Consider the following 26394-nt stretch of genomic DNA (forward strand, 5'->3'; position numbering starts at 1 on the left):
GCATAAAAAAAATGCATGCTTTTTCTTGTGTTCCCTTCATCAACTTTCATTGTTCTAGAATCCCGATAAAATCAAGTTACGTGATATTGTAGATCTCCATGTTAGCTATGTAACCATATAATTTATTTTGAATTTGGACTATTTTAAGCCTTTCAACTATAATTTATTTCCAATATATGTCCATTTTATCTCTAAAACCAAGATGTATTTAGGATTATATTTTAGCTCCTTCATCTAATTTTGCAGCAACATAGTTTTTTAGAAACTGTACTTCATTCTACACACTTTAAAGAAAAGAAGATTTAATTTTTTATCAGTTCTAAATCATTTTTAGGGGGCACACATATATTTCATAGTTTTGGGATGTGTTAGCTTACAAAATTCATAAAAAATATATATATTAAAATTACCCAAATATATGCAATAAACTACATGGTGTTAGCTAACTCTTGACTAGAGCGATTAAAGAATTTAAACAAAATAAAAATAAAAATTATGGGGACAACACTTTGCACTATGTTATGTTTTTACTAAAAATGAAGTACCACTTTCTATGGCCCCTTTTTTTAGGACCTTAAAATCCACCATTTTAAAAATAAATTAGTATTTTACAACTACATTTAGAGGACTAAAACTTTTGTTTTAGTCATATGTTGAAATTGTTAGTGTAACTATATTAAAATTCTCATTGAAGTTCAAAAATTGCTAATTTCAGCAAAAAGTGGCATCTCATACCCCCTTTTTGGTACCACAACTTTGTGCACTCACCCATATGTCCCCAAAAAATGATGTTCATGAACATATTTATGGTTTAGAATTTAATCCTTGTAAACAACCTACATTCCCTCCAAATGTTAATCACATTTGTATTTATTCTCTTAAGCTTGTGAATCCATATCTTATCACACTATCTTAAAATGAATTTTCCTTAAATGATGATATATATGAATTATTTAGGGTGCATATGATTAGTTTTCTTCTTTTCATCACAATAAGAGAAAGCCATATTGTTTGAACATGAATTCATATTTCTTGGAAGGGAGTGATCATTAACATTGTCTAGATCTCACTCCGCATATGGATGAAACTCAAAAAAGAAACCTCTTAATCAATGATAATATAGATGTACATATGGATCCTAACTACCTTCAAAAGGTTACCAAAATTAGAAATTTCTTAGATAAGGATGAATGCAAGAAACTTATTTATATTTTCCTTGAACTCTCAAATATCTTTTCTTGGGTGTATTTAAGTACTCCTATAGTTGACCCCAAGATCATCACTTATAAAATATTTATTTCTCCTAATTCTAAACCTTTCATGAAAATATTCATATAATGAAACCTAGCAACACTCTTCTTATCAAGTTTGAAATAAAGAAACTTTGGGATGACATTCATATATGTCCTATTGATATTCCCATTTGATCTCTAATATTGTAGCTATTTCTAATGGTGGGAACAAAATTAGGATGTGTACCAACTTTCATAATTTAAGTCGGACATCCTTGAAGGATGATTTCCCTCTCCCTAACATTAATATGATCATAGATTCCATGGTAGGACATAATATATTTTCCTTCATGGATGGATTTTTAGGATATAATTATATTTTCATTCCTACTCATTATCAATATAATAATACATTCATTATGCCTTGGAAAACCTATTGTTGGGTTGTTATGCCTTTTGGATTAAGGAATCTTGATGCTACCTATCAATGAGCTAGGACATTATTATTCCATGATAACATTCTCAAAAATCTTGGAGATTATGACATTCTTTCTAAACATGTGTAAAGAAACAAACATGTTCCTACACTTAGACAAATATTTTAAAGGATATATAAGTATAATATGAATTTAAACCCAAAGAAGTGTGCCTTTGAGAGTGATAGTGGAAATGTTTTTGCTTTCATAATTTCTAATATAGGCATGGAAATTTACATTGAGAAAATTGATGATATTGTTAACATGCCTCCACTATGAAATATCTCACAACTTTGTTTCTTACAAGAGAAGATACATGTTATTTGTAGATTTATTTCATACCTAGAAGATTACATTGTTCCTTTCACTTCCTTACTTAATAAAGCTATCACTTTCTCTTGGAATGGAAATTGTAAACACTCTTTTGAAAAAGTCAAGACTTATATATTTATTCCTCTTCTCTTGCAACCTACTCAACCGAATAAACCATTTTTCTATGCATTTTACTTCTTCAAAGGTGTTGAGCACTATTTTTGTTCAACATGATAAATATGGTAAGGAATGTCATGTGTATTACATGAATCATACATTGATTGAATGTGAGACATGATATGCCATATTTGAAAAATAATAACTTTCTTTAGTTTTTACTTTCCAAAAAATTAGACATTATTTGCTCAATACAAAAGTTAAAGTTTATCTAAATGTTGACCCTTTAAAGAACCTATTTTAAAAAAATTGAATATGTTAGGGCACCTTTCTAAATGGATCAAAATTATAAAAGAAATTGATTTGAAGTTCATTTCTCAAAAAGATTTTAAAGGTCAATTCTTAACTAGTCATTTATTTGAGGCTCCTTTATCTTCTTCCACATTGGATCCCATTTATTTTCCTTATTATTTTATCTAACCCATTGAGGACTATAATACTTGGGAATTATACTTTGATGGATGTAGATGTCAGACCAAGTCTAGTGTGGGTGTCATTCTAATGTCCCCATCTAAGAAGACTATTCCCTTATCCTATAAAATTAATTTGCATTGCACTAATAATATAGCTGAGTCTGAGGCCCTAATCACTAGATTGAAAGCAACTTTATATGTACAAATCAATAATATTATAATCTTTGGCAATTCACAAGTGACCATGCAAAAAATAAATGGAAATGATCAAGCACGGAATGATAAATTGACCAAGTATCATGACCTTTCTATAAATTATGTTTTCTTCTTCTTATTCTTCTATTAAACCATTACTTATAAAGGACAACAAGCATGTTGATTCTATCATGAGTGTGACATCTCTTATTTATTTACATAATAATATGATTATTTTTAAATTTACTATTCAAACCTCATTTAATATTGTTATCTTTGACAATACTTTGTTAGATACTAATTGTCTCAACATACATATTGATGAATCATATTCACACATCTTTCATTATTTTAAGGATGGTTCATCTCATGAATCAACAACTAGGAATTCTAGGAACATAACCTAAAATCTTGCAACTCATTACACCATCCTCACTGATGTCCTCTACAAATTATCTTTCAATGGTATTTTTCTTAGGTGCATTAATAAAAATGAGATCCATATAGCTTTACAAGAATTTCATGTGAAATCTCACAAGGGGAATTTTGGTCGAAAGTCTTTAGTCAATAAGCTTCTTCACATGGGATACTATTGGAAAATTATGAAACAAGACTCATTTTCTTTTGGCAAGTATTTGTAGTGACAACATCATAAAAATTTAATCCACACTCCTTCCTATGAGTTAATTTCACAAGTTCCTTATTGGCCCTTTAGTATATGGGGTTTAGATCTCATCATTATGATATCTTCCCCTTCTTCTCAATGACACACCATATTTTTACAACCACCAACTATTTTTCTAAATGGGTTTAATTAGTCCATCTTTGTTTGATTATCATTTAGGTTATTTGTGATTTCATTCTTCAAAATATTATAACTTGATTTGGTATTCTCGTGACAATCATTTCTAATAATGAAACCCCATTTAAGAACAAAGAAGTAAAACTTTTCTTGAGCAATACCACATTCATAAACACTTTTTTGATCCTTATTTTTACCAATTTAATGGTCAAGCTAAAGCTTCTAATGAGGTTATTAAAATAATCCTTAGGAAGACAATTGATAAACACAATAGGGATTGTCATACATAGTTAACCTATGTTTTATGGGCCTATAGAACAAGTGACTACACTAAAACATGAATATCACCTTACAATATTGTTTATGGAACATACAAAATTATGCCTTTAGAGATAAAGATTCCCACTTTGTGAGTTTTGTTCAAAGGCATAATTGGTAAGGATACTTTTAGCGAATAATGACTACAAGAAATTTTAGGTGAAAAACATATTAATGCTTTAGAATATATTATGGATTATAACTAATCTACTAAGAAAATATAAAATAGTAATAGAGTGTTCCTTTTTGGTTGGTGATTTAGTTCTTTATGAAAATTAGAATAATATGAATGCCCAACCTAGTGAAAAAGGGAGGTTTATGTTAGAAATTTTTTTAGCACTCCCCTTAGGATTTTTGACAAGGGCTTAACTGCCTCCTATGTACTATAAGTTAAATGGTTGTATCGAGCATTGATAGATCAATCTTTTGGTGCAACAATAACCCCACTCTAATAAGTGGTATTATAACTTGGTAATAGGTTTGAATCCTCAAACCCTCGAGTAATGCCGAGGGGGAGATTGTTAGAAAAAATTTCAAAGCTCCCATTGGGGTTCATGACAATGTCTTAACTGCCTCCTGTGTACTATAACTTGAGTGGTTGTATTGGGCATTTATAGATTAGTCTTCTAGTGTAATGACAACCCCATCCTAATAGTTTAGTCCTAACTAGCTAAGTCCTTACTATTAGAAATAGATAATACTGGGGGGGGGGGGGATGAATCAATATTCTACAAACTTTTTCCCACAACTAAATATTGTTAATTACTTTATAAATTACATATGAAATTCAACCAAAAATATTGAATAGAAAACATAAACATACATAAAGAGAACTCATAACACCATTATTTCTTAACTAGGGAAACCCTGGCCAAGGGAAAACCCCAACAAGGATGATACCCACTAGATGCTCCACTAGAAAAAAGAATCTTGTTAAGGATATTGACCTTGTTAGGAGTCTATGAAGTACATATAGTGTCTTGAGTCCTTGTTAGAGGACTAGGCCTTGTTAAAAGCCTCAACCCTGTTAGGAGTTGCTAGAACAAATATAATGTATGCAAGAAGATCCCACTACCCTAACATGCAATTATACAATTAAGTTCTTCATAAGTATAGGTATACGTACAATACTTTTTGACTATTATAATTCACACTTTCTCTAGTCATACATCAGATCTTGTATTACATAAGGCTCATATTTCTTTCAAGCTATATGTACAATAGTTTACATGTCATACAACTTACACATTATCTATGCAAGATAAGATCTTTACTTATACCTTGCACATTAATAATTCTCTCCTTAGTCGGCCTTCATGTCCTCGCACACTTGAAATAATATAAAATAACTTATGGATTAATATCCACAAAGTTAGATCATCATGACTTACTAATTATTTTATTACCAAAATAATTATTTAAGTCATACAACTCATATTTCTGATATACTCTGCTCTATTTTATCAAATACCTAAACTAGTATTTTGTTTGTAACTTATGTCATACTATCCACACACACTTGTGCACTTACCTACATCATTGTGACATTGTCATAAAGTTATCCTCAATTGTGATTGTGCATGAGCTAACTCAAAGTATGTCATTCGTACACATTACATCTATCTTTGTACTATTGTAAACTAAGACTTAGACAATTTTCTAACTCTAAATGCATAAATGAAATGTTGAATACATATTCCCATAAATGACAACTCACTAGAAATCTAACTGACCATATTGCCAACAATATCCCCCTTTGGCGTTGATGGAAACATTTGGGAAAATTGCCTAAGTTCCAAAATGATGTCATACAAAAAACAAAACAAAAAAAAGTAATTACATAAAATTGCCTTCAAAACATAATCATTTTATTCATATTTTGATGGATCATTGCATTTATTATCACTCCTTATATGGTACATAAGTGTACTCCCCCTTACATATATATATACAATTTTCTTCACATATAATATTTCTCCACCTTTACATAACTCCTCCTTAGCAAATACAATTTTCCTTACATATATTACTCCCCCTTTGACATCAATGGAAAAGGTGTCAAAAACTATTTATTAAAATTATGTAGCCTACTACTAATCAACTTGATATCCTGGAAAAACAATCTGCATATTCAAGTTTTATTTGTTCCACTTACTTCTTCCAGTTCTCCTTAACTATATCAGAAATACTAATCAGTGTGCATAGTGCATAGGATGCCACTTTGACTGAGTTCAAGTCAGTATAGGAAAACTTATCATAGGGAGTCTTTTCTATAAGAAAATCCTCCAGTTGCCTCTATAAAATGTTGATCTTAGGTGACAAGATTTCTCTAAGACTAGAGATCCCTTTTACTACCTTTTCCTTATCAGACTCCAAACCTCTGATTGTATTATGGATCTTCTCCACTTCTATTCCATAATCTTTAATGTTGGCCTTAGGGAGGTGTAACTTTATAGTGAATGTATGAAGTCCACTCATTTGATCCTTTATTTGATTCTCAAAATTTGTTAGGTACTTGTATGACAAGGTGCGTTGTCCATACAACTTCTTTCCCTCATCAATATGTTTCCTCAACTCCTTGACGCATATATCAAGTGCCTTTAAATCATTTCTTACATTCATGCACATTGTGTCAAAAAGTGTTGCATCATGCTTTTCTTGTGCTTGTGCTAAAGCTACTTTATAAAAGGTTTTGAATTCTTCATCAAAGAATTTCACCAATTCTTTAGCCTTCAACTACAATTCTTCATTAGCTATAGTTGTAGTAACTATCTTCTACATCCCATCCAAGACTTCTAATATCATCTTCTCCAAAGTATTAATTGACTTTTTCTTTAGGAGAAATTTTCTCAATGAACTCATTAGTCCCTTTTGATTATCATCATCATCACATGGTACTATTTTTGTTGCTACTACTACTACTGGAGTTATTGCTGGAATGAGTATAACTACTTTCAGTTTTGCAATCTTCTTCTCTTCCTCAACCTTCTTCATCTCTTCTTCTAGTCTCTCAACTTCTTTATTTGAATTTTCTTATGTTTTCTTGCTTTCCTCTTCCTCTTTTTTCTTCTTTCTTTCCTCTTCCTCTTGCATTTATTTCTTCCTTCTTCTTCTTGTTTCCTATTCCTTTTTTCTTTCTCTTGCTTCTTTTTATTTTCCTCTTCCTCTTGTTTATTTTTATTTTCCACTTCTAACCTCTTTGTTTCTTTCTTCTTTTCTTCTTCTTTCCTTTTTACTTCTTATTTCCTCTTCTCCTCAGCCTGTTTCTTCTTTTCCTCTTCCTTGTCTTGTCAATCAGAGTTGGTGTAAGCTATGATATTGCCAACAATAGATGTGTCAAAAGTTAAAAATGGATTTTCCTTTGTATCCATGGTTATGTGTGTACTTTCCACTTGCATGGATTCAATACCTATAATTATGTGAGGTGGTGAGGGTGCCTACTATGTCTCCCCAACCTCTTCTTCATCATTAGTGAGAGTATTGGCTTCCACATAAACTAGACTGTCTGGTTGTGGTTGCAAACTCTTCTTTAATACTAGAGGTACTAAGGTCATATGTTTCATATGTTTCACTATGGCCTCCTTTTTTTCCTTTCTTACATCCTCATAATTGCCTCCCATTAGAAGAATTGCTCTTATTTTTTCCCTCAACAAGGGCTTAATACCCTTCAAACTTTTTTCCATGTCCTCCTTAGAGTTAACTTCACACAATTTGTTAAACATTGTTTTTCTCAACTTAGTGTCCTCTTCTATCATTCTTTTCTTCCTATTCAATAACCTATTATACAGGTCCTTTGGAATCTTATTCTAAATGTTATTAAATCTATGTTCCTTAAAATTATATTCCTTAGTATGTTAATCTCCAGTTGCCTTCTATCCATAATATTATACAAGCTATGATACTTATTTAACTATACAAAATTATCATCATTTATAATTTGCATGTTTAGGTTTTCTACCTTTGGTTTTGATGCCTTATTTCTTGTTGTTGTTCTTCCTTCCTGTGTTGCTTGCTCCACTAGTTTATCCTCAGTTTCATCCTTTGATTCCTTGGAATCACTAATGTGTAGATTTTTTCTTCTTTTTCTAGGTCCACTGGTAGTTTTCTTGACCTTTTTCTTGGTAGGTGGTGTGGGTTTTTGTTCCACTTTTACCAATCTTTGCACAACAGATGTGATAACCTCTGATTGCCTTTTAGGTAGCTGAATTGTTACTAGTTGTATTTACACAACTACTGCATATGATTCTTGTGCACTTGGTTTAGCAATAGTTACACCTTTAGAAGGTGTTTCAATAGCAATAAGTGTTGCTTCTATCACCTCAGATCACCCACTTGCCTTCATTTCTAGTACAATTAATTTGACCTCATTGAACTCCTCTTGAGTCATGCCATATTCCTTAAGAATAGAATCTATCATTTTCTCCAATTTCTTCTTTCTTTCCTTGTTGTGAAGTTCATAATGAACTTCTCTCACTTTCTCTTCTTAAGTACCCCATCTAGGGCACTCAATGTCCTTCTCTGACAAGAGTATGATATGTGCATGCCCTTCTATGAGTTCTACACTCATCTCATATCTCATGGGCTCAATGAATTTCATCATAGGTTCTACTAATTCCATGCATGTGTAATTAGTTTCCACCATGAAGCATAAATCATTTTTGTAATTCCCTACCATGGAAGGAGGTATTTTGTACCTCTGTTTCATCTCAATTTGAAAACTCTTCATCATTCTATCTATGTCACTATCTCTGACATTTTCTAGCTTTTCCCTACATCACTGAATCACCAACTTTATTGTGCACTCATTCCTTTCCCAATTTTTTATCCCTAGGAACTTATTTGTTGCATAGAAAAATAGATGTGTTAATAAGGACTCAAATTTGAAGACTATATTATTGGTCTTATTTAGTTTTGCAATGTTATCCAATAACTGTACTCTAATTATCTCACATAAGTTCACTTTTCTCCTCTCAACTTCCATTACATAGGTTGCATGCAAGAATCTAATTGGTACTAAGTTAACCCTTGAACCATGGTTAAACTTGTACCTAAAATCTTACTCAATACCTTGACTCCTTTATCCTGAATTATATCCACCTTCATGTTTCTTCCATCAAATCTAGTAAATAGGATTGTCTCAACCAACTTCCTTAAATTTATGTCATTTAAAGGGTTGCATCCCTCATTACTTAGAATCATGACCTTATGAATTATGTCATTGTCAATTGTGACATGCACATCACCTAACCAAAACATTTCATCATGAAACCTACTCAGAATGATTCTGGTCTAGTCATAATTGTCAAACTCAATATAGAACATATACTTCACTAGGTTCAACTCATTTAGGTGCTTGTACTTGGATTTCAAGGTTATATCATCATTACACATGAATCATAAGTCCTTTTGTATATCTTCATCTCCTATACTTTCAATTTTAAAATGGATATAACTCCCAACATCTACATCAAGTACATTATGTGGGATTTGCAAAAATGCACTTAATCGATCATCCACAAAAGAAACAAATGGGTGTTTCTTTAACTTATACCTTGGTCTTTCACTAAGATCATATACCATCTGACTAGCCATAATTCTTTCAACTATATGCACTAAAAACTTAATTTAAGCTTTACAAAATACCTTAAAATGTCGCATTTAGGGTTTCTACATTTTTTCTCTTCAAAGTCTTCTTTATACACTTCAATTCATTGTCAAGTCACTCTTTAATCACTCTAAACTCTTTGCATGAACAAATTGTATGTATAATCTTGTTTGTAATCTTTAAATCACTTCAAATTAGACTCTACATTAAGTGTGTATCTACCAAAAATTCAAAAACTTTCACTAATTACCAGTAAACTTATTGTCCATGTTACAACTTACTGCGATCATACTAAGCTTGTGTGCTCGACAATAGCTTTCTCTCTATGTCCTCTACCTTTTGTTAACTACACAACTTATAATTCACTTTCTAACATCAGTTATGATTAACTGATGCACTATCTCTTCTGAAACTTCTTAATTCAAATAGGATGAGTCACAAACAACTTCTAACTTCAATCTCTCACCAGATGCATCAAAATATTTTTCCATCAAAACTGTATAAGAACTTTCTAGATCCTTAGTTTTAACAAATTCTTCTTTGAATTCATCAATATGTTCCTTGATTGCTTCCTTTTGATTATTATCATTACTTTAATCATTCCTTCTATCATTTCTATTATTGTTTCTTCTATGATTTAGATTCTAGTTGATATTTCTTATATCCATTCTACAATATCTTGTTATGTGTCCAAAGTTATTGCATAACTAACATATAAATGCATTCCTCTTTTGATTAGTTCTATTCTAACTATTAGGTGCTCTATAATTCCTTGCAATGTGTCCAAGATTGTTACACTTGTAACATACAAATTGTTTCCTTTAACCATCAGATCTCCCTCCATCATTAGATCTACTTTGTGATCTTCCTCTTTCATTACCTTTAGGGTTAGTGTTCCTAAAAATTCTACTATTTTCATCTTCATACCTATCTTTCACGTTATCTCTTTCTTCTATAAGAAGATCAATCTGTTCAAGAGCTTCTTCAAGATTCCTCTTTAACTAGTCCATATCCATAGGGATCTTACTCAAGTTGTTAAGCCCCTTCAGAGTAACTATGCTCTGATACCAATTTGATAGAAATAGGTAATAGTGAGAGGGGGGGTGAATCAATATTCTACAAACTTTTGCCACAACTAAATATTGTTAGTTACTTTATAAATTGCATATGAAAGTAAACCAACAATGTTGAACATAAAATATAACCATACACAAAGAGAACTCATAACACCATTATTTTTTAACTAGGGAAATCCTAGCCAAGGGAAAACCTTAGTGGGGATGATACCCACTAGATGACCCACAAAACAAAAGAATCATGTTAAGGATATTGACCCTATTAGGAGTCTATGAAGTACATATAATATCTTGAGTCCTTGTTAGAGGACTAGGCCCTACTAAAAGCCTCAACCCTATTAGGAGTTGGTAGAAAAAATGCAATGTATGCAAGAAGAGCCCACTTCCCTAACATGCAATTATACAATTAAGTTCTTCACAAGTATCTATAGGTATACATACAATACTTTCTTACTATTTTAATTCAAACTTTCTCTGTTCATACATCATATCTTGCATCACATAAGCCTCATATATATTTCAAGTTGTTCGTACAATAGTTTACATGTCATACAACTTAGACATTATCTGTGCAAGATAAGATATTTAGTTATACCTCACACATTGATAATTATCTACTTATTCAGCCTTCATGAATATAAAATAATTTATGGATTAATATCCACAAAGCCATCTTACCGTGACTTAGTAATTATTTTGTTACCAAAATAATTCCTTAAGTCATACAACTCATATTTCTAATACACTCTACTCTATTTTGTCAAATACCTAAACTAGTATTTTATCAGTAACTTGTATCATGCTATTTGTACACATCTCTGCACTTACCTACATCATCATGACATTTTCATAAAGCTACCCTCAACTATGCATAAGCTAACTCAAAGTGTTTCATCTTGAATCAGTTATCCAACAATTAAAACATTTATCTTCTTTAAATAAACTTGACCATTCAACCAAAATAAACAACAACCATAGCAAAGTACACATAGACAATTACACTAGATATGTTGACTAGGGAAACCCTTGATCAGAGGGAAAACCTTGGTGGGAATGATGACCACAAGATGATATACTAATATAAATATTCCTTGTTAGAGGATGGACCCTGTTAGGAGTTTATCAAAACATTAAGTACAATGAGTCCCTATTAGGAGATTCCAACCCTATTAGAAGTTGTGCCAACCCTCTTAGGATTTGTGCCAACCTTGTTAGGATTTTTGGTATAATGTATGCAAGAAGAGCCCACTTCCCAAACATACAATTTCAAATACAAGAAGAGCTCATTTCTCAAACAAGTAATTTACTATTATCTTCTTCTTTCCTTTGATCTTACCTTTGTCTTGTCAACCAAACCAATCACTTTCAAACCTTATAGACTAGGTCATGAACCTTGAATCCAAATACAAAATCTCATATCACTTAGCAAAACCTTGGCAATGAAGTTTTCTTTACTTCCGCACTACTCTGCTCAACTTTGCATTCCGCACTCTCTGTTTCTTTTTGAACATTCACAATTCACATTTATCCATGCCATGATAAAGTAAAATGTCCTCCCTTTATACTGAGTCCATGAAACAATTATGTGAGTCATTTGTTAGACCTTCTCAATTAATTATTGTAGGACCACATTAAGAACACATTATACTTCGCTATAACCTTAATCTTCCACCTTGTAAGTTGAATAACTTTTCGTACATACAATATTATGATGAACGAGCTTAGCCATGTCATCACCAACATGTCTTCTTGATGTCCTCAACCTTGATCCTCAAGATATCAACTCTACTAAGGATATAACAAGTTTACTAGAACATGCCTCTCTAAACTCTATCTCAAAACAGACATCACCAAAACTTAAATAACTTCTTCTAGACTTGTCCTTTTTGCTTCCAACATTAAATACATATACCAGATACTCAAAAGTATCTCCCATAACCTCGGATGGTTATCATGCTCAACTAGCTATCTGTACCAACTTGATCTTTTTGTTGTTCTTTTGTAGATATCAAACATGTTATGTTGACATCAATGAAAAACTTAGTCATGAATGTAATATATCATTAGCATTAATGCTTCCAACCAATCTTCCAACATATGTGTCCTTGGATCTCACATGCCCTCATAGAACACTTGTGATGTGGACAATATCTTTAAAGCTAGGCCCATGTCTCTTAGGGCATCCCTCAAAAAGGATCTCCACTCCTCAGTCCTAGGTGCATATCACATATGTTTATTTATCAACTATCATATATTTTTTAAATTTTTCATCTTTTAGATCAATTATATGCTTATATCAAATTTTCTCATGCCTAGAGCTTCGTCAAAAAATATGGAGTCTCTCTCTAGAGTAGATATTGAGGGCACTAGTTGGTTTCTCTCTCTTTGCTTCAAGACTAGGTGGATCCCAATCATATTATTTCCTCCATACATCAATAGCATTTAAAAAACCTTTGAACAATATTTCACATTGTCATCTTATTTACCTTCAATATCAACACAAGTAGAAGGAATAAGGTGAACTAACTAAATAAAAATGTCATTAGGGTTGAAATAGGAACAAAAGGAGGTAGATTGTAATCATCTAATTTCCTCCATGCATCAATAGAATTTGAAATACCCTTGAAATATTCTTCAATCATCTTTTGTATTGTCATCTTGTTTATCTTCAATATCAACACAAATAGAGAAAAAAATCATTAGAGTTGTATTGGAAAGAAAAGGAGGTAGAGATAAATGGAATTTGAAATATCCTTCAACCATTTTTCACATTATCATCTTGTTTATCTTCAATATCAACACAATTAACATAGGGAGGACATGTGATAACTAGGGCCAAAGGCACACCCAACTATCAAAGCCACCTACAAGAGTAAACACAATGAAAAACAACACAAAGAACAACAACCAAATGACATAGAAGAGCCAAAATGCTTTATAGATTTATCAAATCATCAATATACATGCCCAACTATAAACCCTTTTTGGTTATAGCCAACATTACAATTCAAACTCAATGATGAACTTTGCATTCCAACTTTACTTATTCTTTTCATTATCTACCCCCTTGTCTAAGACTCTACCCAAGACCCCTTTAGATACTTGCACAACCACAAGTTGGCCATCTACAAATTACCAACTAAATAAACCCTTACATTAAATGCAAACCAAGGCACAAGTTAGCTCACAACAAATACACATCATGAAATTAAATAAGCAAGGTCAACCAAACATAAACAACTTGGTCAAAGATGACTCAAAATAATATTGGCACTCGGTAGTGCCCAATTCATACATGAACTCGACAATCATTGTGAATTTGGTAAACACCATGAACTCAAAAAATACCAAGAACTCAACAACTACTATGAAATTGGAAAGCACCAGGAACTCAGCAACCACTACAAACTTGGAAAACACCAAAAACATGGCAACAATTACAAACTCAACATCCTTAGGAACTTGGCAATGCAAGGCATTGCAACTCGAGAGTAACTAATGAACAGGGAAAACATGCATGATAGTAATGCAACCCAAGATGCTCCTACATCAAGAAACTAGGGTTGAAAGAAATGATTCTCCTGAATTATTGAGATGCCACAACCTAAGTTGAATCCAACTCAAGTTGGGAAATCCATGTAGCATCTTCAATTGGCCTATTTTTCCATTTCACCAAGTATTCATAGTAATCTTTTCCTCTTGTGCTCTTACCAACTTTTTGATCCAATATCTATTCAACCTCTTCAATCTACTTCTTAGAATAATTATCTGATACAAAAACTTCATCATCTGACTCATGATACTTATACAAATTGTCAATATTGAATATAAGAGATATATCCATGTCATTAGGTAACTCAACTACATAAGCATTACCACTGTCAAATTTCTTCAAGATCTTACAAGGTCCAAACTTCTTCATCTTCAACTTACTATATGTTCCAATAGGGAATCTTCCTTTCTTTAGATGAATCATCACCTCATCACCAATCTCAAAAATATGATGTCTTCTAAACTTATCAACATTCTTCGTGTACTTTAGATTACTTTGTTCCAACCTTAACTTTACTTCCTCATGCAAAGACTTCATAAAATCACTAAATTCTTCCCCTGCAACACTTACTCTTCTCTTCACCAACAAAATCCCTTAAATTTGATATTCCTCTAGGTTGCATCCTTGTAACAATCTCAAAAGGTGTTTTCCCTGTACTCCTATTCACAAAATTGTTATATGAAAACTCAGTTTGTGTCAAAACCATCTCTTAATTACTTAGATTATCTCCAACTAAACATCTCAACAAATTACCCAAGCTTCTATTCACAACCTCTATCTGTCCATTTTTCTATGGATGGAATGTAGAAATAAACTTCAACTTAGTACCCATCTTCTTCTATAAAGTCTTCCAAAAGTAACCAACAAACTTACTATCTTTGTCAGAAATAATACTTCTTGGTAATCCATGCAACCTAAGAATCTCTTTGAAGAAAATCTCAGCAACATGCTCAACATTTGATGTCTTCTTACAAGGTATGAAATGATTCATTTTAGAAAATCTATCTACAACAAAAAATATAGAATCATACCCCTTCACTGTCTTAGGAAATCCAAGAACAAAATCCATACGGATGTCACTCCAAGGTTTCTCAAGAATAGAAATGGGTGTATACAAACTAGTATTTTGACTTACACTTTCTGCAACTTGAAAAACTCCATAGCTCTTTACAAATGTATGAACATCCTTATAAATTTGTGGCCAATAATACTCATCCTTCGGCAAACTCAATGTCTTATCAATTCCCAAATTTTTAGCCAATCCACCACTATGTTTTTCCTTAATCAAATTCAACCTCATAGAAATCTTAGGAATACACAACTAAATCCCCTTTAAAAACATACCTTCTTGAGTAAAATATTCATCAAACTTACATGGTTGTTCTGTCAAACTAGGTGCTCTACACTCTCTCCACATCTCAGAAAAATCAAGATCAGTATCATACAACTCCTTCATTCCATCAAAACCAAGAAATTCAACCTTCATCCTAGTTAACAAGGAACATCTTTTGCTTAATGCATTAGCAACTTGGTAAGTGGCTCCACTTTTATGCTTGATCACAAATGTGAAACTTTGCAAATACTCAACCCACTTCATATATCTCTAGTTCAATATATGTTGACTTCCCTAGTATTTTAAGGCTTTATGATCAGTATACAACACAAACTCTTTAGGAATCAAATAATGTCTCCACTTATTCAATGCTTGAACAATAGCATAAAACTCTTGATAATACACATAATACTTCCTTTTAGCGTCATTCAACTTCTCACTAAAGAAAGCAATAGGTTTACCTTCTTGACTCAATACAACTCCTATTACACTACCATTTGCATCACATTCAACTTGGAATATCTTATTGAAATCAAGCAAAGCCAATATAGGTAACTCGAAAACCTTTTGTTTCAAAGTCTCAAATTTTTTATCATCTCCATGTATCCATTTGAATTCCTTTTTATCTCCTCTCATTGTCTCAGTCATAGCATTACAAAAAGTACTGAAATTCCTTATAAACTTCCTACAAAACCTAGCCAAACCATGAAATGATCTTACCTCGCCCACATTCTCATGTATAGGCCATTCCAATATTGCTTTAACCTTCTCAGGGTCCATTTTCAAACCATCAGCTAAAATCACAAATCCTAAGTACACAATCTCCTCTTGCATAAAAGAACACTTCTTCAAATTAATCATCAACTTCTCTTCTTTCAATCTCTGCTATACTTTTCTAACATGTTCAATATCTTCTTTATTGGTTTTACTAAATATCATAATGTCATCCAAATAAAAAATCACAAACTTACCCAAAAATTTCTTGAGAACTTCATTCATCAACCTCATGAAAGTACTAGGTGCATTAGTCAAACCAAAAGGCATTACCAACCATTCATAGAAACTACCTTTTATCTTGAAAGTAGTCTTCCATTCATCACCTTCTCTGATTCTGATCTGATGATAACCACTCTTCAAATCAATCTTTCTAAAATTATTCGCTCCACTCAAAAAATCCATTATGTCATCCATCCTTGGCATAGGAAACTTATATTTCACTGTTATCTTATTGATATCTCCAGAATCAATACACATCCTCTATTCTCCATTCCTTTTAGGTGCTAATAAAATAGGAACAACACATGAACTCAAGCTTTCTCTAATCAATTTTTTTGCAATAACTCATGCACTTGTCTATTAAATTCTTCATTCTATGTAGGTGTTAATATAAATGGTACTTTATTAGGAAAACTAGCTCCAAGAATCAGATCCATGCAATGACTTATACTTCTTATTGGAGGTAAACCATCATGCATATCTTTTGCAATAATATATTTATACTCATTCAAAAAAAAAAAATTTCCACTAGCACTCGATCAATACTACCAGTTTATGCTATCACTCAGTTACCACTAACTTCTATCACTTAGTCTCTACTAACTGGCACTCGGTTAAAACTATTTTCTAATACTTTGTTGCTATTGGTACAACTTGGTCTCCTACGAATTATGGCAAAATAGATTTGATTCTTCTTTATTTCCTTTTCAAATTGCTTTCCACTAACCATGCAAATTCTTATAGTAGTACAATTAGCCTCGTCTAGACTTTGAATTAAAGGCAGCAATATTTGTTTTCTCTCATTCACCCAAAGAGTATATTGATTCAATATTCTATCATGTATAACAAATCTATCATATTTCCAAGGTCTATCCAATAGAATATGACAACAATCCATAAGTATAATATCACATAAAACTTCATCAAAGGAATGTCCACTATTGAACTTCACAATACATTGTTCATTTACCAATATCTTATGCTCATCTTTGATCCACAAAACATGATAGGGTTATGGATGCTTCAACCTCTACAACTACAACTTTGTAACCAATTCTTTTGATGCCAAATTTGTAGAACTTCCACTATCAATGATCACCTTGCAACATTTTCCAGCCATCTTACATATGGTCTTGAAAAGACTTCTCCTTAGGATAGGTTCCTCATCACTTCTCTTATTACATAAGATTCTTCTCACTATCAAATTTTCTCCAACCTTAGGCCCACTTGGTGAACCCTCAGTGTCTCCTTGAACCACAACATTTTGATTACCTTGACCATTTTTAGAGGATCTACACTTAAAGGATCTATGCCCTTCTTTACCACATCTAAAACAATTACCATGAAAACCACCTCTAGAATAAGAATTACCTCTTCCTCGATAAGAACCAACACCTCCTTAGTAAGAATCACCATCATTCCACTAGGTATTGCCTTTATCATCCTTCTTCCATTCATATTTTCCCTTATCTTGCACATAATTCTTAGATCTACCACCTTCTCTATAAGATCTACCTCTACCTCTCTGTAATCTACTACCTCTACTTCTTTGTCTTTGTTCATACTTCTTTGTCAAGATCTCCTCATCTTTCAAGGCATATTGATATGCTTCCTCCACACTTTCAAATTTCACAAAAATTATCTCATCTTGAATCCTAGATCTCAATCCATTGATGTACCTTGCAATTTTTTCCACATCATCATCCATATGTCCACATCTGATGTCCAATCTATAGAATTCCTCAGTATACTCCTTCATAGTAATGTTCCTTTGTTTCAATTTTTGCACCTTTCTTAACAAGCTAACTTGGTAATCAGCACTAAGGAACTTTTTCTTCAACTTGTTCATCATTCTCGACCAAGTCATAATCTTCTCCTTTCCTCTCCTTTGTTTATCAATTTGTAAATGCTCCCACCATAGTGAAGCATGACCTTTCAACCTTGTAACAATAATTTTCAATTTCCTATTATTGGGAATGTTTTCATACTCAAATAACTTCTCCATATCAGAGATCCAATCCAACATAGCATTGGTATCAAATTTTCCAGCACAAGGAACAACTTCTATAGAAGGTTTTGAATTTTCCCTAGATAATACTCTCAACAATCTTTTCTCATCTTGATCTTCTTTAGGTTTTGGATTACGGTTTGGTGCTACTGCTTCATCATCACTCACATCATCAAGATGCGCTCCTCTCCTCTGGGTTGTCTCCATAACATCTAATCTAGCTACAATTTGTCTCAATGTATCCAATATGACATTGTCAGCATTTCCTCTACCTTGAACCATCTTTACAATTAGGTTCCTCAAGATCATAACCCTTTACAAGTTGTAGGTCAAATCCTTAGATCTATCACCCCACAACCAAATCAACTTAGGATTCTACACTATCCAATCTCTACAAAGGATGAACCTCAAGCTTTGATACCACTTGACATAGGAAAGACATGAGATAACTAGGGCCAAAGGCACACCCATCTATCAAAGCCACCTGTAAGAGTAAACATAGAGGAAAACAACATAATGAACAACAATCAAAGGAGATAAAATAGCCAAAATACTTTATAGATTCATCAAATCATCAATATACATGCCTAGCTATAAAGCCTTCTAGGTTATGACCAACATTACAATTCAAACTCAATGATGAATTTCAGATTCCAACTTTACTTATGCTTTTCATTATCTACCCCCTTGTCTAAGACTCTATCCAAGACCCTTTTAAATACTTGCATGGCCACAAGTCAACCTGTTACAAATTAAAAAATAATTAAACCCTTCCATTAAATGCAAACCAAGCCACAAGTTGCCTCACAACAAATACACATCATGAAATTAAATAAGAAAGGTTGGCTCAAATTGGAACTAGACATAAATAACTCGGTCAAAGAAGACCCAAAACAATATTGGCACTCGTCAATGCTTGGTTCATATATGAACTCAACAATCATTGTGAACTTAGTAAACACCATGAACCCAAAAAACACTAGGAGCTTGGAAACCACTACAAACTCGAAAAACACCAGGAACTCGGCAACCACTATGAACTCAAAAAACACCAGGAACTTGGCAACCATTATGAACTTGACATCCTTAGGAACTCTGCAATGTAGGACATTGAAACTTGGTAGGAAGTAAGGAACAATAAAAACATGGAGGATAGTAATGCAACCTAGGATGCTCCTGCATCAACAATACACAAGAGCTATACCAAAGAGAAGAGAAGATGATTCAAAGTAATATAATTTCCCACTTATGTTGAAAGGTTTTGAAGTATCCTTGAAAGAGTCCAAACTAACATCACCATCTTGTTAATCTTCAATATCAACACAAATAAAATAAATAAAGCGAACCAACTCAATTAAAGATTATTATAGTTGTACCAAAAAGGAGAGAAATGGATTCCAATCATCTAATTTCCTCCATGCATAAATAGAATTTGAAATATTCTTTAGCCATCTTTGACATTGTCATCTTATTTATCTTCAATATCAATAGGATATCACTAGAGTTTTATCAAAGAGAAGAGAAGATGACTCAAAATAATCTAATTTCCCATGTACATCAAAAGAGTTTGAAGTATCCTAGAAAAAGTCCCAACTGACATGAAATGTCCCTTTTCTGATTTTACATGATATTTCAAGCCTCAAATCAGATCTTTAAAATCAAACAATATCCCAAAGATCCACCAAATTTCTCAAGAAACCCCAAATCAGGTATGCCAGAAATTGTGCCAAAAGCTTCACAGCTTCACCTATTATTAATAAATCTGAAAGTGGAAATTTTTACAGAAACTTCAGCAGCATAACAGCCTACAAAATGACATTTCCAGATCTGTATAGCCTTTACACAACAATTCTCAAATGTAGGACAAAAACTATGCTCATCGGGCTCCCGAAATTAACACAAAAATGCCCGAAAACACCACAAAACACTAATAATCTATCTCAGAAGTTTAATCACATCCCAATACATATATTCAGCTCTATTTTAACAGCTTAAAGTCTGAAATACAATAGCAACCAAAACTGATATGAAATGCTCAACTGAAAACACCAAACTCATGCAAAAAACACACCCAAAAACCCACAAATCTACACTCTTCAGCACAAAGGCAAACTCTGTATGAGCATGCACATGGAATGGATTCAAACTCCCATCCTTAGCCTTCCTGGAAACCTACAAACTCCCATTCTTGGGTCTCCCTGGAAACCTGTAAACTCCCGTTCTTGGGTCTCCTTCTCCACAGGTTTGGCAGCCTCTGAAGAATAACAAAGAATGAGCAAAAATCAAGTTCTGGATCTGCCCAAAATGCCTCCAAACCCCTTAAAAGAGGGCATAACTATAACTCACGTCCAAGAGAGGTTAATGAAACATATTTTAAAAATAATTTTCATTTATTAGTCCAACGGTTTCCAAAGATTAACCCCCTTTTTCCGAAACTTCACTTTCTTGGGCCTACCTGCCTTAGCAAAGATTATTATTTTTTAATTATTTGAAAAGGGGACATGACAAGTCCTCCCCTCCCAAACATTGCTTGTCCTCAAGCAATGGCTGAACAATAAACCAATCAATCCACCTGGATCCCAAATGTAGTCATGAACTATACTACTACCAATTAACACAGGCTCTTGCAATATCCTCTGCAATATGACCAAGAGGAATCCATAATCAAACTGACAATTATAGCTCAACCAAACTCCAAAATCACAACTTCCACATTCAAAAACCCACGAGAGACAAACTCTTAGAACATCAAAACCCAAGTAAAGTGGACTACCAACATAGTACATACCATCAATGCATTCCACTGGCCTATATGGAATGTACAATCCAACTCTGCATCAATGGTGAATGCTCTCAAATGAAACTATACCAAGTATGGAGAATCCACACACTGTACAACTCCTGCAGTCAACACAACTCTGTAGATCATCGGCCACTGTCTCATAACCATAACTCCCATGCACCCCTGATGGTGAAAAGCCATCACAAGATAAACAACAAGAAATGGAACCCAAACCAAATTTTCCTTCCATCAACTCCTCAACACAAGGATCAATTGCTAACTGATGTACATACCCTGCAATATAATGTTGATTTAAAAAACCAACCTCAGTCAATAGCTCACCATGAACAAGTGATATAACCCACTGTGACTGATCACTAACTAAGTCAGGAGATGTCATAGCCAAAGGAGTAGAATCAATAACAACACCTGCTGAAGCATCACTCCAAAACTCCTGCTCTAAGTCATGTATTATCAAGCTATCAACTGCAGGACCTATCGCCATGTCGTGCCCATCACAACTCTTATCCCGAGGCATCAAACTATTCCATAACTGATGATAAGCACAAGGAACCAAAGTACATCTTTGTGTCATAATCTCATCAACATGGTCATCAAAGGTAAATTGATGAGTGTACCTCATAGTGTAATGCCGATAGAATGCGCCAATCTCAGTCAGTGGCTCAGACTGTAATCCAGATGAAACTAACTACAATTGATCATTAACCATGTTGGAACTGACTACTACCTCCAAAGATATCACCAAGGGAGTAGTATTACTAGCAGGAACCATGCCAACTGTTGACTCACCAACATCACACACGATCTTTGACACATCTCTAGTCTCTGTGCCATCAGTACTAGAGGCCACCACCATGTCAGGAATACAGAAATCTGCTACAACACCCAACTCAACTGAACCTAACTCTAGTGGGAATGAACCTGATATGCCAATGTTAGTATCAAGGATGGATGCATCCCCATCTCCACTATCTCTGACAATCTCGACCATGGTCATCCTCGGATCACCAAACATCACAGCTTGTGACTGTATAGAATCAGGTAAAGGTTGTAGTCGCTCTAACTCCATGGTCACCTTAGCCAAATGAAACTGTGACTCCTTGAAAGCCAACCGTGTACTCTCAAGAATCTTAGAAGTCACCTCAAGCTGCTCAGTAAGCTCACTCACCTCATCTTCCTTGGCCAACAATGCATCATATGCTGTACTACCCCACTCCATAAGATAATCTCTGTCAGCTACCAACTGCATATAATTCTGTCTCAAAATTTGAATAGCCTCCCATAAAGAGTGGATCTCTGTCAAGGAAAGATAACTGCCTTCCTGCTCATCACTAGTAGGGGAACCCCATCCATAAACTGCTAACAACTGACGAGCAGCATCGAAATGCTGACAAGTGATAGCAATGTCTCGATCACTAACTCTCAACTGATTAGACACATGATGGCACTGGCTTGACTGTCTCCTACAAACCTCCTCTGATGTACTGTCTAAAGGAGTATCCTCAAAGTTACTAGTCTCTAGAGTATTACCATCCATATCCTATGAATCAAATCTAAAGCTCATATCAACATACAGAGTATCAAAAACATTAGCATTGCTGTCCAACTCCTCTATACCCAAGAAAACTAAGTCTTCAAAACTGCCCACTGCATCCTCCTAGATGTCATCAATGCCAATATGATCCTGGGACTCATCTATACACAGTGCCAAATATGAAATATCATCAACACATTCTAGCAAGTATGGTCGACTGGATATATGAACAAATCCCAACATCGGTGTATAAAAACTAATACCAACATCAGACAAGATACTGGCACAAGAAAAGACAACACCGTGTAATCTGCTAATCAAATCCATGATAGCACCCAAACAAACACTGCTACCAAAAAGTGTTAAAGATCTCCAATCAACTGAATCCCAAATGCCAATATAACAATCTCGGGTCCATATCCGTGAACTAGAATCAACTGGTAACTCAAGAAAACTCCTCACCTGAGTAATATGACCAATACCAACTAACTCCACATACCTGTCATGATGAGATAATGAAGTCACAATACTATCTTTGTTCACCTTCAGCTGGCTAGACAAATCATGTGAAGTACTACCAGCCTCAACCTCATGTGGTGAAGCATCTAATTGTGCTTGGTACTCTTTCTTAGCAAAATCATGAATGCTCAATGTCTGCTCATCTCTACCAGGTATCTCACCATCCTGCACAACAACATCCTCATAATCATCATCTGAACCCACTACACTGTAGTCACTGCCTATTGTAACTATACCATCCTGAATACCTGTGGCATCACCCTTTGACGACCTGTAAACAATTGTCTCAATTTAAGTATCAAGTTGACCATTACTATCAATTTGTGTAATATCCTTTCCCACCACCTCCTGTGGCAGAGTAGAATCTGAGACCTCTACCTGGCTATCAGCTAGTTTCTCAAACTCTTCATGCAAGTTCTTGGGAATTGTGTCATCTGTCCTGTGAGAAAATCTGCCAAATAGAAATCCAGTCAACTTATTCACCTTAGTTGGGTCGAACAACATGTCATTCATTATACGGTGGTGCTCAACCAACTGTTCAGATATGTCATGGCTTATTTTCATAAGTTTATCTCGAATGTCTAAATAACCATCCTTTCTACTGTTTTGACTCTGGATATCAATTGTCCAAGATCGTGTCCTCTGAGACTCTGTACTATACCTGTCCATTCTAGATAAAGTAGAGTGTAACCCCAATAGGATATAACTTCTTCAAACACCAAGAACTAACATGCAATGATTAGAAGTAGCATGCAACCATAGATTTTGACATGCAACTGATTAGAAGCAACATGCAACCACCAAATTCACCAAGAACTAACATGAAAATGATTAGAAGTAGCATGCAAACATAAATTTTGACATGCAGCTGATTAGAAGCAACATGCAATCATAAATTATGACATGCAAGATCTGGGTAGTTGTCAAAAATGCAAGATCTGGGTAGTTGTCAAAACTGACATGCAAACTTCTACAACCACCAAATTCACCAAGAACTAACATGAAAATGATTAGAAGTAGCATGCAACCATAAATTTTTACATTCAACTAATTAGAAGCAACATGCAACCATAAATTATGACATGCAAGATTTGGGTAGTTCTCAAAACTGAAATGCAAGATCTGGGTAGTTGTCAAAACTGACATGCAACTTCTACAAACCCTCAGGCTGGCAAGATCATGGCTCTGATACCACTGAAATGTCCCTTTTCTGATTTTACATGATATTTCAAGCCTCAAATCAGATCTTTAAAATCAAACAACTAATATCCCAAAGATCCACCAAATTTCTCAAGAAACCCCAAATCGGGTATGCCAGAAATTGTGCCAAAAGCTTCACAGCTTCACCTATTATTAATAAATCTGAAAGTGGAAATTTTTATAGAAACTTCAGCAGCATAACAGCCTACAAAATGACATTTCCAGATCCGTATAGCCTTTACACAACAGTTCTCAAATGTAGGACAAAAACTATGCTCATCGGGCTCCCGAAATTAACACAAAAATGCCCGAAAACACCACAAAAAACTAATAATCTATCTCAGAAGTTTAATCACATCCCAATACATATATTCAGCTCTATTTTAACAGCTTAAAGTCTGAAATACAGCAGCAACCAAAACTGATATGAAATGCTCAACTGAAAACACCAAACTCATGCAAAAAACACACCCAAAAACTCACAAATCTACACTCTTCAGCACAAAGGCAAACTTTGTATGAGCATGCACATGGAATGGCTTCAAACTCCCATCCTTAGCCTTCCTGGAAACCTACAAACTCCCATTCTTGGGTCTCCCTGGAAACCTGTAAACTCCCGTTCTTGGGTCTCCTTCTCCACAGGTTTGGCAGCCTCTGAAGAATAACAAAGAATGAGCAAAAATCAAGTTCTGGATCTGCCCAAAATGCCTCCAAACCCCTTAAAAGAGGGCATAACTATAACTCACGTCCAAGAGAGGTTAATGAAACATATTTTAATAATAATTTTCATTTATTAGTCCAATGGTTTCCAAAGATTAACCCCCTTTTTCCGAAACTTCACTTTCTTGGGCCTGCCTGCCTTAGCAAAGATTATTATTTTTTAATTATTTGAAAAGGGGACATGACATGACATCACCATCTTTGACATTATCATCTTGTTAATCTTCAATTTATCTACATAATTAGAATAAATACGGTGAGCTCACTAAAGAAAATCATCATTAGAATTGTCTAAAAAAGAGAGGTAGATCCCAATCATCTTATTTCCTCCATACATCAATAGAATATGAAATACCCTTGAATTATCCTTCAACCATCTTGAACATTGTCATCTTGTTAATCTTCAATATCAAAACAAATAGAAATAACTAACTCAAGAAAACAAATCACTAGAATTGTATAGAAAGAAAAGGAGGTGGATCCCAATCATCTCAATAGAATTTGAAACATCCTTAAATTATAATCTTATTCATCTTCCATATGAACACGAATAGAAGAACCAAAATAAATCAAAGAAACTTTTCCCAATTCTCCCAAATGAGCTATCCCACAACCCAAATCCAAGAACCTTTCAAAACAACTAATGATCTGTACCTTTTACACATGACTAAAATAAGAAATGACAATGATAAATTTCCTTTTCTATCAACAGAGAATGACATATCATCGGTCTGATATCTCCCCCTTCTTCTCAATGACACACTCGTATTTTTACAACCACCAACTATTTTACTAAGTGTGTTGAAGTTGTCCATCTTTGTTTGATTATCATTGAGGTTATTTGTGTTTTCATTCTTCAAAATAATATCACTCAATTTGATATTCCCATGAAAATAATTTCTAATAATGGAATCCCACTTAAGAACAAAGAATTAATAATTTTCTTGAGAAACACCACATTCATCAACACTTTTTTAATCCTTATTTTCCCCAATCTAAAGGTCAAGCTAAAGCTTTTAATAAGGTTATCAAAAGAATCCTTAGGAAGACAATTGATAAACACACTAGGGATTGTCATACATAGATAACCTATGTTTCATGGTCCTATAGAACAAGTGCCTA

Source organism: Cupressus sempervirens, chromosome 10 (genome assembly GCF_028749045.1).
Source record: "Cupressus sempervirens isolate cs-2001-9-10 chromosome 10, ASM2874904v1, whole genome shotgun sequence".
In the NCBI taxonomy this organism is placed as follows: Eukaryota; Viridiplantae; Streptophyta; class Pinopsida; order Cupressales; family Cupressaceae; genus Cupressus; species Cupressus sempervirens.